Genomic DNA, 12,523 nt, shown 5'->3' with positions numbered 1-12,523 from the left:
ATTATTGAACTCCCCTTGTAGAATAGCACTAGAAGGAATTTTAGCATATAGATTCTAAACTTTTACACATGTAATCTGTGTGTGTTAGTACCTACTTTATAGAATTATCCCCATTCTGTGTACTTTCCTTATACTATTCCAGATGTTATTGAATTCAGTAGAGCAACTTTGCATGTTAAGAAAGAATGACCCTTGTACATATTGAAATAAAGATGATATTATTATAGATGCCAGAGAGTAGTGCCTGACTAAAACAACTTGTAAGAGGAGTATATTGGGGATACCCAAGATTATAAGAGCATCATTTTTCAAATACTTAAAGAAAATTATTGGTATATCTGCCTGCAGCAGTTAATAAATATTTTGCTAGGAATGTTTCTAATTCCCAAGCAGAGGGTGAATTGACCCCACTGAGATTAAGGGTTCCTTTTATCAAGCCGCGCTAGCGAGGTTAGTGCTTTGGACATTTTATCACACGCTAACCCCTGCGGCCGGCTAAAAAACTAACGCCTGCTCAATGCAGGCGTTAGCGGTTAGCGCGGCAAGTGGTTTAACGTGCGGTATTACGTGCGTTAAACCCCCTACCGCAGCTTTATAAAAGGACCCCTAAAGTGTCATAACAGTAAATAGCTCTGTGATCTGAAAGACTGCAATTCACATTTCTGTCAGTGGAACCCATGGAAAACTCTGAACTGTGGTCTATGTAGTTAAAATTCAGTACGTATAGTGGTCAGGGGCACAGCTGATTTGCTTCATTTTTCAGTTATCTAACATATTCATATTCTGTTGAATATACCTTATGATGCAGAAAGGATCCATAATGCATATAAAAGAATAATTGAAGAAAAAATTGATTTAATTCTGCAAGGGTATTTGTTTTTCTTTCCATTTTATTTTTCCAGCCTACCCATGAGATATTTGTGATGGAAAATACAAAAATGATTTGAATAAAGATTCCTGACAATTTCTACAGAAGAAGTGAAACCTAAGCTGGTTGCTTGTGTGAAAAAAGAACTGTGATAAAAGTAGGGTTTTTTTTCCCACAGATATCATTTGGAAATAATATTTGAAGCAGATGAGGAAAACTGTTGAATGCTCGCTTTTGCTGCATTAAAAAAAAGGAAGAAAATCACCAAAACAATTCAAATTTGCCTTTTGCTCTGAAATTCTTTCATTATGGCCCATAATGAATAGACTCACAACTGTGCCGGCTTTGGATTTAATGATTGCAAAACTAATCCCATCCTTATGTTTGAACATCAGTCAGTGGCTTTCTCCCAGGTTTGTCACCCTCTTCAAAACCCTCCTCTCCTCTTCTGGAATAAGAGGTGTTTTGAGTAGGCTGAATGGATATATCATTGGCTCAGCAAGCAAAAGGCATATTTATTGCTCATCTCCTTTTTTTCAAACAGGAAGGATTTATTGTCTTTATCCTCCTTTCCTGAGAAAAGTCACATCTGATAAACCTTCATTAACCATACCGTATATTAATGCTGTGGTCTGCATTTCTGCTTAAATGAACTTCAGATACGTAAAGTATTTTAGGAGATGACTGTCTGGTAAGCCAGTACCATATGCTTGGATGATGTGACTGTGTTTAATATCTTGGGTCTTACCCAGAAAAGGAAAGAAATTCTTTACCACACACAAAGATCATCAGATTGAATGTCCTGTGGGCTGCATATATTTTAAATCTGAAGGAAACTTGATATGTTCTCAACCATTTACCCAATGGGTGGGATATCAATGTTGAATAAGCCTAGGGGTTCTTTAACTAAGTGGAGTATACGCTTGGGTAGACTTACTGCAACTTAAAAAAGCTTAACATGGGACATGCTCAGGCATCCTGTGGTAAGTTTCCAATTGACATGTACTACCTGTGCTCTAAAATATAGTTTTATTTTTTTGTGAAAGGGGGCATGTCTGGGGTGGGAGAATAGACATTCCAGTGCTAATGTCTATTCTCCACATACAGTCAATGTCCACATACAGTCAATGCAGACATATCTCATTCCATTTTTATATAAGTTCCATTTGTGTAAGCTCTTAATATCAAAAATGAAAGTGTGAAGCTCAATTGCTGATCTGTGTACAATGGAAATTCAATGCAATGTTCAAAATAATCCCACAGTATTATCAATGCCAACGCACATCATTAATCACTTATCTGCCAATCCTCAGCCTTGTATATCCAAGTAGCAGCAACAGTCCCAAAGTCCCGAAAGGGTTCCCGTTTTGTGGTAACACAATTGCTGCATCAGGGGAAAAATTCTTTACAGTTTCTATATCATAGGCTTTCTTGCACCCTACATCCCCATACAGTCCTTACATTCCCCCACACATCTTTGGAACCTCAGGTAGATAAATTGGTAGGAGGGATACCGACTCCCTCCTGCTGCCAGGCCCTATTGAACTCCGACACCCCACCCCAAACTGTGGCACCCCACCTTGACACCCCCCCAAACCCATGGCACCCCAACCCCCTACAATCCCATACCTTCAGTGACAATCTAGTGAAAGGGATGCCCACTCCCTCACACCGGCAGGCCTGCCTCTTCTTGATGGTGGGCCTTCACTTTCCCAGTGCATCCTGGGATGCATTAGGAGGGGGCCTAAGGCTCTGATTGGCCCAAGTGCATAAGGACCCTCGCACTTGGGCCAATCAGAGCCTTAGGTCCCACCCAGTGCATCCCAGGATGCATCGGGAAAGGTAAGGCCCACCATTATGAAGATGCAGGCCTGCTGGCAGGAGGGAGTGGGCATCCCTCATGCCAGATTGTCATTGAAGGTATGGGGTTATAGGGGGGTGTCGAAGTAGGGTGCCATAGGTTCGGGGGGGGAGAGTGCCGCAGTAGGGTGGGGTATTAGGGTTTCATAGGGCCCAGAAGCAGGAGGGAGTGTGCATCTCTCCTGCCGATTTATTTACCGAAGATACGGGGGTTGTGGGGGAGGAACGGAGGGAGAAATCTCCCTGCCAGTTCAGCTGATCCTGGCAGAGGGGAATCCCCATCAGCTGAGCTGGCAGGAATCCCCAAAACCAACTCAGCTGCTGCAATCAGTTGATGGGCAGCCTACTGTATTTTTCCCTCTTTGGGTGGTGGGAGGGGATTGTGACTACTGGGGGAGTAACAGGGTGCCATGCCTTAAACCCTCCAGTGGTCATCTTGTCAGTTTGATCACTTTTGGGGCACTTAGACGCAAGTAAAATGGGTCTAACTCCCAGTGTATAAGTTCCACCTAGGACATCCTGGGAATGCTTTGATTATTGCTGCAGGATGTCCAGCACTTCCAGGTTTAAGCCCACCTGATGCCCACCCATTACACACCTCCCAACATGCCCCTTTGGGCTCTGGACATTCAATGGCTTAGAAGTCCTATTGGACGTCCAGAAAGTTGGTTTTGATTGTCAGCATTTGGACCTCCTGGCTATTAGGACGTCCAAATGCCAACTACAGTTGGTTTTTGGATGTTTAAATATTTTAATTATGAACCTGTTACTATGACCATCCAGAGTCCCTCTCCCTCTATCCTTTCGATCTCACACTTCAGCCATACATAACTGATCACTTAAATTCTGTTGACGTATATGAGAAAGTAAAGTCCATATCACAAAAACAAGGATGAATATTCAATATATTCAGATGATATTTAATGTTCTTTACTATAAACCTAATATGATTATTATATTGGAGCACACACAAAATTTTTTCAGTGGAATCTTTCTTAACATACTGTAACAATTGGGCCCTTGAGTTATATAATGTTTTTGAAGAAACATAACCCTCCTCTCTATTCTTGATTCCAGCAATAGTCTGAATGGTCATCACATCTATGAATACAGTAATGGGCAATTTTATAGCAGGACACCTATGAAAATTCCCTGAAACATGCTTATGTCTATTGAATAAAGGCCAAAAATTGTCAAAATTCAATAGCTATTATAAATCCGCAAAACCAAACTGCACACTCTACTACAATGTATTATAAACAATTGTGACAAAATTATTATTCTTAGGCCATTAGAATAACAAATATTTCTGAAATTCCACTACTGTAGTCAGTGGCATAGTAAAAGGGAGGGGACGGGGGGGCAGATTTCCGTGGGTGTTGTCATGGTACCCTACTCTCCCCCAGCTTCTTCCCTGTCGCTCCCCTGCCACATGCACACTTTGCCTTCCCCCCATGCCTTTAGGTCAGGGGAAGGGAACGCCGGTCCTCGAGAGCCGTATTTTCAGGATTTCCCCAATGAATATGCATTGAAAGCAGTACATGCAAATAGATCTCATGCATAATCATTGGGGAAATCCTGAAAACCCGACTGGAATACGGCTCTCGAGGACCGGAGTTCCCTACCCCAGCTCTAGGTCTTTACCAGTGCAAGTAACAGCTTGAACCTGCTGCTCGTGCTGGCCTCGGCTCTCCCTCTGAAGTCACTTCCTGGTTGCTGGACCAGGAAGTGAAATCAGCAGGAGAGCTGAGGCCAGCACAGGAAGCAGGTTGGAGATGTTGCTCGTGCTGGTAAAGTTAGAGATATGGGGAAAGGGAAGGGGGTGGGGTGGGGGGCTAGAGAAGAGGGAAGGTGGGTGCCAACACCATGGGCGCCTCCCTTCCTCACTATGCCACTGACCGTGGTTAATTCATTAGCTTTTTTTTTCATTGGTCCCAAAGTTTGATGTCTATCTATCTAGAGCTCTATGTGTGTGTGTGTGTGTGTATGTATGTGTGTATATATATATATACTAGTCTTTAAGCCCGTTATATTAACGGGTGCTAGAATAGATTTGTGTGTCTGTCTTTCTTTCTATCTCTCTCTCCTTGGCTGCTGTATGTCTGTATGTCTTTTTTTTGCTGTCTGTCTCCTTGGCCGCTGTATGTCTGTCTGTCTTTGTTTTGGTGTCTGTCTCTTTTAATCTGTCTCTGTAGCCCCTGTCTTCTTTTTTTGTTTGTCTCTCTCTCCTTGTCCAAATTTATTTATTTTTTTCTTTAAATCTGTCTCTTTAAATCCCTGTTCTTCTGTGTGGTTTTTTGACTGTCACCTTCTGTCTATCTCTTTGGTTGCTGTCTGTATTTCTTACTTTTGGTCTCTCTGTCTGTGTTTGTTTTTGGTGTTTGTCTCTTTAGCTGCTGTATGTGGATTTTTTTTTTTCTGTCTCTCTCTCCTTGTCCACTGTTTTTTATTTATTTGTTTCTTTCAATCTTTCTCTATTGCTCCTTGTCTTTAAGGGTTGTTTTTGGTTTTTTTCCCTGTGTGTGTCTCTCTCAGTGTGTGTATGGAGGTATATCTGTCACCTACCTTTTTTTTGTGTAATAACGGAAGTTTCACAGAGTAAGTTGTTTGAATTATTTCCCCTCCATTTCCCTCCCCCCACACTACATCCCTGTGCAGCAGCAGCATTTCCCCTACCCCCCCTTTCCCTTCCCACAGTCTGGACGGCTCCCTTAGTTCCTTTCCGCCCCCCCTTCCCTTCCCATGGTCCCGACAAACCTGCGACTCCAGCAGCGTCTGCAGCACTGTACATAGAAACATAGAAACATAGAAATAGACGGCAGATAAGGGCCACGGCCCATCTAGTCTGCCCACCCCAATGACCCTCCCCTACCTTTCTCTGTGAATAGATCCCACGTGTCTATCCCATTTGGCCTTAAAATCAGGCATGCTGCTGGCCTCAATAACTTGAAGTGGAAGACTATTCCAGCGATCAACCACCCTTTCAGTGAAAAAGAATTTCATGATGTCCCCGTGCAGTTTTCCGCCCCTGATTTTCCACGGATGCCCCCTTGTTGCCGCGGGACCCTTGAAAAAGAATATATCTTCTTCCACCTCGATGCGGCCCGTGAGATACTTGAATGTCTCGATCATGTCACCCCTCTCTCTGCGTTCCTCGAGTGAGTACAGCTGCAACTTATCCAGCTGTTCCTCATACGGGAGATCCTTGTGTCCCGAGACCATCCGGGTGGCCATTCGCTGGACTGACTCCAGTCTCAGCATATCCTTACGGTAATGCAGCCTCCAGAATTGCACACAGTATTCCAGGTGGGGCCTCACCATGGATCTATACAATGGCATAATGACTTCAGGCTTACGGCTGACGAAACTCCTGCGTATGCAACCTATGATTTGCCTTGCCTTGGATGAAGCTTGCTTCACTTGATTGGCAGTCTTCATGTTCTCACTGACGATCACCCCTAAGTCTCGTTCTGCTTCAGTTCTTGTTAGGATCTCGCCATTAAGGGTGTAAGTCTTGCATGGATTTTGGTTGCCCAGGTGCATGACTTTGCATTTTTTGGCATTGAAGCTGAGTTGCCAGGACCTAGACCAGCGCTCCAGTAGGAGTAGGTCGTGCATCATGTTGTCGGACATTAAATTTATGTCTGTTGTGCTTTTGCCCACTACATTGCTTAGTTTGGCGTCATCGGCGAATAATGTTATTTTACCTCGCAGCCCTTCTGCCAAGTCTCTTATAAAGATGTTGAATAGGATTGGGCCCAGGACCGAGCCCTGCAGCATTCTACTGATTACCTCCGTCATTTCGTAGGGGGTGCCATTCACCACTACCCTCTGAAGCCTACCTCCAAGCCAGTTCCCAACCCATTTCGTCAGTGTGTCGCCAAATCCTATAGAACTCATCTTGCTCAGCAACCTGCGGTGTGGTACGCTATCGAATGCTTTACTGAAGTCCAAGTATACGATGTCCAGGGACTCCCCAACATCCAGCTTCCTCGTCACCCAGTCAAAGAAGCTAATCAGGTTGAATTGGCAGGATCTCCCCTTAGTAAATCCATGTTTACGGGGATCCCGTAGCTTCTCCTCGTTCAGGATCGTATCCAATTGGCGTTTGATTCGAGTTTCCATTAGTTTGCACACTATTGATGTGAGACTCACCGGTCTGTAGTTTGCTGTCTCCATCTTGGAGCCTTTCTTGTGGAGTGGAATGACGTTAGCCGTCTTCCAGTCCAACGGGACATTACCCGTACTAAGGGAGAGATTGAAGAGCGCGGATAGCAGTTCCACCAAGACATCACACAACTCCCTGAGCACCCTGGGGTGTAGGTTGTCAGGCCCCATTGCCTTGTTAACCTTAAGCTTTGACAGCTCGCAGTAGACACCGCTGAGTGTAAACTCGAAATTACTAAACGGGTCATCTGCATCTACCCTTGTTTGTAGCTGAGGGCAGAGTCCTGGCGCCTCGCGGGTGAAGACTGAGCAGAAGTATTTATTTAACAGTTGGGTTTTTTCCGAGACCGCTTCTACATAGTCTCCGTCTGGTTTCCTAAGACGTACTATCCCGCCTGAGTTCTTATTTCTGTCACTGATATACCTGAAGAAGGATTTATCTCCTTTCTGGATGTTCTTCGCTAGAGACTCCTCCATGCGGAATTTGGCCTCCCTAACTGTTGTTTTGACGGCTTTTGACTTGGCCAGATAGACTTCCCTAGAGTCCTGTTTCCCTGATTGTTTGTAAGAGATGAATGCTTTTTTTTTTTCCTTGATGAGGTTCAAAATCTCCGCAGAGAACCACTGTGGCTTATTGTTCCTTCGCCGTTTACTTACTGATTTAACATAGCGGTTTGTTGCTTCTTGTATGGTGGCTTTCAAAGTCGACCACATTTCTTCCACGTTATCGGTTCTGCTTGGCTTTGTAGCACCTGGTGAACGAAGTCTCCCATTTCTTTGAAGTTTGTGTCCTTGAATTTGAGGACCTTGGTCAGTGTGGTAGATTTAGTGAAACCTTTCCTGAGATTGAACCATACCATGTTGTGGTCACTGGAGGCCAATGTGTCGCCTACCGAGACCTCTGTGACACTTTCTCCATTGGTAATTATCAGGTCCAGTATTGCCTGATCCCTTATTGGTTCTAACACCAGTTGCCTGAGTCTTGCTCCCTTCATAGAGTTTAATAGCCTCCTGCTACTGCCGGAAGCAGAGGAAAGCGTGTCCCAATCCACATCAGGCATGTTGAAGTTACCTAACAATACTGTGTCCCCACGCAAGGTGATATTCTCTATATCTCCAATTAATTCCATATCTAGGTCATCCTGTTGTCTTGGGGGTCTGTATATTACGCCAAGATACAGGCATTTGTCCTTCCCTCTGGCCAAATTTACCCAAAGGGATTCCCCAGTGTAGTGGACATCCGTGATTCTGGTGACCTTAATGTCATCTTTAGTATATAATGCTACACCTCCTCCCATTTTGCCCTCCCTGTCCCGGCAAAGCAAGTTGTAACCCAGTATGACCATGTCCCACCGTGGGAGTCCGTGAGCCAGATCTCAGATATCGCCACCACATCCAGGTCGGCATTCCTCATTTCTGTTTCTAATTCCAGGATCTTGTTTCCCAGACTGTGGGCGTTTACGTACATAGCCCTCCATGTTGTATGTTTGTTACGTCTCAGTGGGGATGTTCCCGCTTGAGCTACTTGGACACCTTTAGCATTATTCGCATGTTTTGTACTTTCCCTAGACCCAGAGTTACAACGTGCACCTATCCCGGACTCCCCAGACCCAGAACTACAGTGTGTTCCTATCCCAGATTCAGAAATGTGTGTACCCTGTGGGGGTATTCCCACTTGGGCTACTTAAACTCCTTTAGTACAATTTGCAATGTGTGTTCTCTCCCTGGACTCAAAATTACAATGTGTACTCCCTCTAGACCCAGAATTACAATGTATACTCCCCCTAGACCCAGAATTACAATGTGTACTCCCCTTAGACCCAGAATTACAATGTGACCCAGAATTATAATGTGAGCCAACCCCAGACTCGAAAGTGTGTATACTCTCCCCTGACCCAGATTGGTGTTTACTTACCTTACTCTCAAAAAGTATTGGCAGCTTAGCTCGCCAGGTAGGTTGTTTGTGCCCGTACCCTCCCCCAACTTACCTAGTTTAAATCCCCGTGTAGTAGGTGGGCTAGACGGTGTCCAAGGACGTTCTTCCCTCTTCTGGTCAGGTGTAACCCGTCTGGTCCCTGAAGTCCTTGCAATGCCTCTCCCAGGGACGTGCCAGAGTAAATCAGGGCAGTAAAAGGCCCCGAAGCAGTGTGTGTACAGTGCTGCAGGCTGCTGGAGTCGGGACCGCGGGAAGGGCCTAAGTGAGCCAGTCGGATCGCGGGAAGGAAGGAGAAACTGATTAGTCTGTACTGCCGACTCTCTGCTGTACTGGAGCTGGATGAGCCTGAAGTTGCGAGTGTGGGGCCGTTTCTGCAGCCGCGAAGTGGAGAGGTGGAGAGCAGGGAGGCTTTTCTGGCGCGCATGCGCACTCCTACTGCCACAGCCCGACAGAACAGGGATAAGGGAAGCACGCGGTGAGAGTGCGCATGCGCGCTTAGCATTTTATTATTATATATATATATATATACACACACACATACACTGTATATATCTCAAAACATTTGGAAAGCTGCTTATCTGAAAATATAGTATGTGAAGAACAAAACTAATGGAGATAAGTGCATATACGCTACCCATGTACGTGTATGTTTTACTAAGATTGTGCATACCTTACAACTCTGCTTCATTTCCATTCAAATGCTACCTCTGAGAATACTTACACACAGTGCACAATTGCACAGTATTCATGGGTATTCACCTGCACAGTTTTTTATAACAGGTATTATGCACATGGAAAATATACTCTGCGCTTGAATAATTTTATAAAGCATTTTCCAATTAATAAACCTCTTCCATAAAAACCAAAGCAAAGAATTGATTCAGTCTTTTCACTATGGTCTTATCCTTCCTGAGCGCTCGTTTGACTGCTTGATCATCTAAATGTCCCACAGATTCCATCATAGGTTTTCTGCTTCTGAGATACCTAAAAAATTGTTACTATGAGTTTTTGCCTCTTTGACAAGTTTCTATTCATATTTTTTCTTAGCTTTCTTTATCAATGCTTTGCATTTAACTTGCCAGTGCTTATGTCTCTCATTTTCTTCATTTGAATCCTTTTTCCATTCTTTAAAGCAGTGTATCACAAGCTGTATGCCGCGGCACAGTGAGATTCTAAAGTGGAGAAAAAGACCTTAGTGGATCCTCATAGATCAGAAGAAAACTCTACTTTACTAGAATAATGTGAAGAAGTAGTATCTGGAATTTGTTGCCAGAGAATGTGGTGAAATCAGTTAGCTTAGCAGGGTTTTAAAAAGGCTTGGATAATTTCCTAATGGAGAAGTCCACTTTAGAGAATGACACGGGAACAAACTTCTCCCCGTCCCCACAGTAACTCAATTTCCCCATCCCATCCTCACAAGTTTTGGCACTGTCCTTGACCCTGCCTCATTCCTGTAAGCTCTGCCTTAACTGCACAAGCCTTGAACACTTATGATTTTAAAGTGTTTGAGGCTTATGCAGATGAGGACAGAGCTTGTTGAAATGGGGCAGGAACAGGAAAAGAACTCGCCAGGATGGGAAAATGAGTTCCTGCAGGGACAGGGTAAAATTTGTCTCCATGTCATTCTATAGTCCATAGGCCATTATTGAGATAGCTTGGGGAAATCCACTGCTTATTCCAAGGATAAGCAGCATAAAATCTGTTTTACTACTTGGGATTAATCTAGGTACTTGGGACCTGGGTTGGCCACTGTTAGAAACAGGATACTGGGCTTGATGGACCTTTGCTCCAGTGGTGTACTAATGGGGGGGCGGTCCACCCGGGTGCAAGCCCTGAGGAGGTGCTCCCGGTCCGGTTCCCCCCCCCCACGTCTGTTCAGCCTCGACGTCTCGCGTCTGGATTCCTCCCCCCTCGGCCTCCCCACACCATTTACCTGAAGCAGCCTGTAGCAAGATCGCGATCCCAGCGATCGTTGCGCTGCTTCGGCTGTTTCCTCCACCGTGGTCCGGCCCCTCCTCTGATGTCAGAGGAGGGGCGGGACCGCGGCGGAGGAAACAGAGCCAAAGCATCGCAAAGATCGCTGGGATCGCGATCTTGCTGCAGGCTGCTTCAGGTAAATGGTGCGGGAAAGCTGGGCGGATGAGCGGTCCTTCGAGGTGGTGGGGGGGCGAGTGGTGCTTTAGAGGGGGAAGCAGCAGGCCTTCAGGGTCGGTCAGGCGGGCGGGCGGGCAGGCCGGCCTTGGGGGGGAGGGAGACAGGCCTTCATGGGGACAGGCCTTCAAGGCAGGGACAGGCAGGCAGGCCTTCAAGGGGGGGACAGGCAGGCATGTCTTCAAGGGGGGGGACAGGCAGGCCTTCAGGGGGGGACAGGCAGGCCTTCGGGGGGAGACAGGCCTTCAGGGGGTGCAGGCCTTCAAGGGGGGACAAGTCTTCAAGGGGAACAGGTAGGCAGGCAGACCTTCAAGGGGGGGACAGGCATTCGGGGGGGTGCAGGCCTTAAAGGGGGGGAAGAGGCCTTCAGGGGTGGGATGCAGACCTTTAAGGGGGGGAAAGGCCTAGAAGTACACGGAGGGGTTCAAAGAGACGTGCATATGCTGGACTTTGGGTGGGAAGAAATAATGGGTATGAAAATAGAAGAGAGGGAGAGAGATGATGGACCATGGGTTTTAGGGAGGGTAGGAACAGAAAGGGAGAGAAGTTGGACACAAGGGATGTTGTGGAGGGGGGAATACTGATTAGGAGGGTAGTTGGGAAAAGAAAGAGAGAGATGGTGGACCCTGGGGTGATGGGGAAGGAGGGAGAGATGCTAGATGAAAGGGTAGTTAAGAAAAGGTGGATCTGTGGAGGGAGATGAAAAAAAGGAAAGATGCCAGACATCCGGGGGAGGGAAGGGGAAACGGAAGGGGAGGACAGAGATGGAAGATGGATGGTTAGCATGGAGAAAGAAGAAGGAGACCCTGGCAAGCAAGTTATCAGAAGACAACCAGAGCCTTGGACCAACAAGATTTGAAAAATAACCAGACAACAAAAGGTAGAAAAACTAATTTTATTTTCTGTTTTGTGATTACAAATGTCAGATTTGAAATGTGTATCCTGCCAGAGCTGGTGTTAGACCGCAAACGTGAGCTAGGATTTAACAGAGAGAGGAAAAGTCCTTTTTGTTTCTTTATTTTATTTACACCACAGGACCAGTGTGGTTAGGAGAAGCCAAAGGGGGGTGAAAAAGCTAAAAAATAAACCCACTAGGATGTTTGAAAAAAACACCCAATTGGGCAGGAAAATCGAATCGATAAACCAATTCAATAGGCTGAATCGAAAAATTTTTTCCTGAATCTGGCAGCACTAGTTTGTGATACTGTCGTAGACTTTAGGACCTGGAATTGGGGAGAGATGACATCCTCAGTACTTTATTTTTTTTTTTTAACGTATGTTTATTGACAGCGAGAAAAATACACCGCCCAGTAGGGCGTAACAATAACCATCAAAAAGACAAAGAATAATCCATCACTCAGAATAAGCAGGAACAATCAGGAGCAATAGCAAGACTTCCCCAAGTGTACCCCCATATGCGTGTTATATACAAAAACAGTACAATACAAAAAGAGCAGTGGGGGCAAAAGTTGAGAGGTACAAATGGAAAGGTGAGCCGCCCATCTGGAACAGTGATCTCCCGCCTTTTTCCATTAGAAAAA

The sequence above is a fragment of the Geotrypetes seraphini genome, chromosome 1 (genome assembly GCF_902459505.1).
Source record: "Geotrypetes seraphini chromosome 1, aGeoSer1.1, whole genome shotgun sequence".
NCBI lineage: Eukaryota > Metazoa > Chordata > Amphibia > Gymnophiona > Dermophiidae > Geotrypetes > Geotrypetes seraphini.
Note: the sequence above shows the minus strand (reverse complement) of the source record.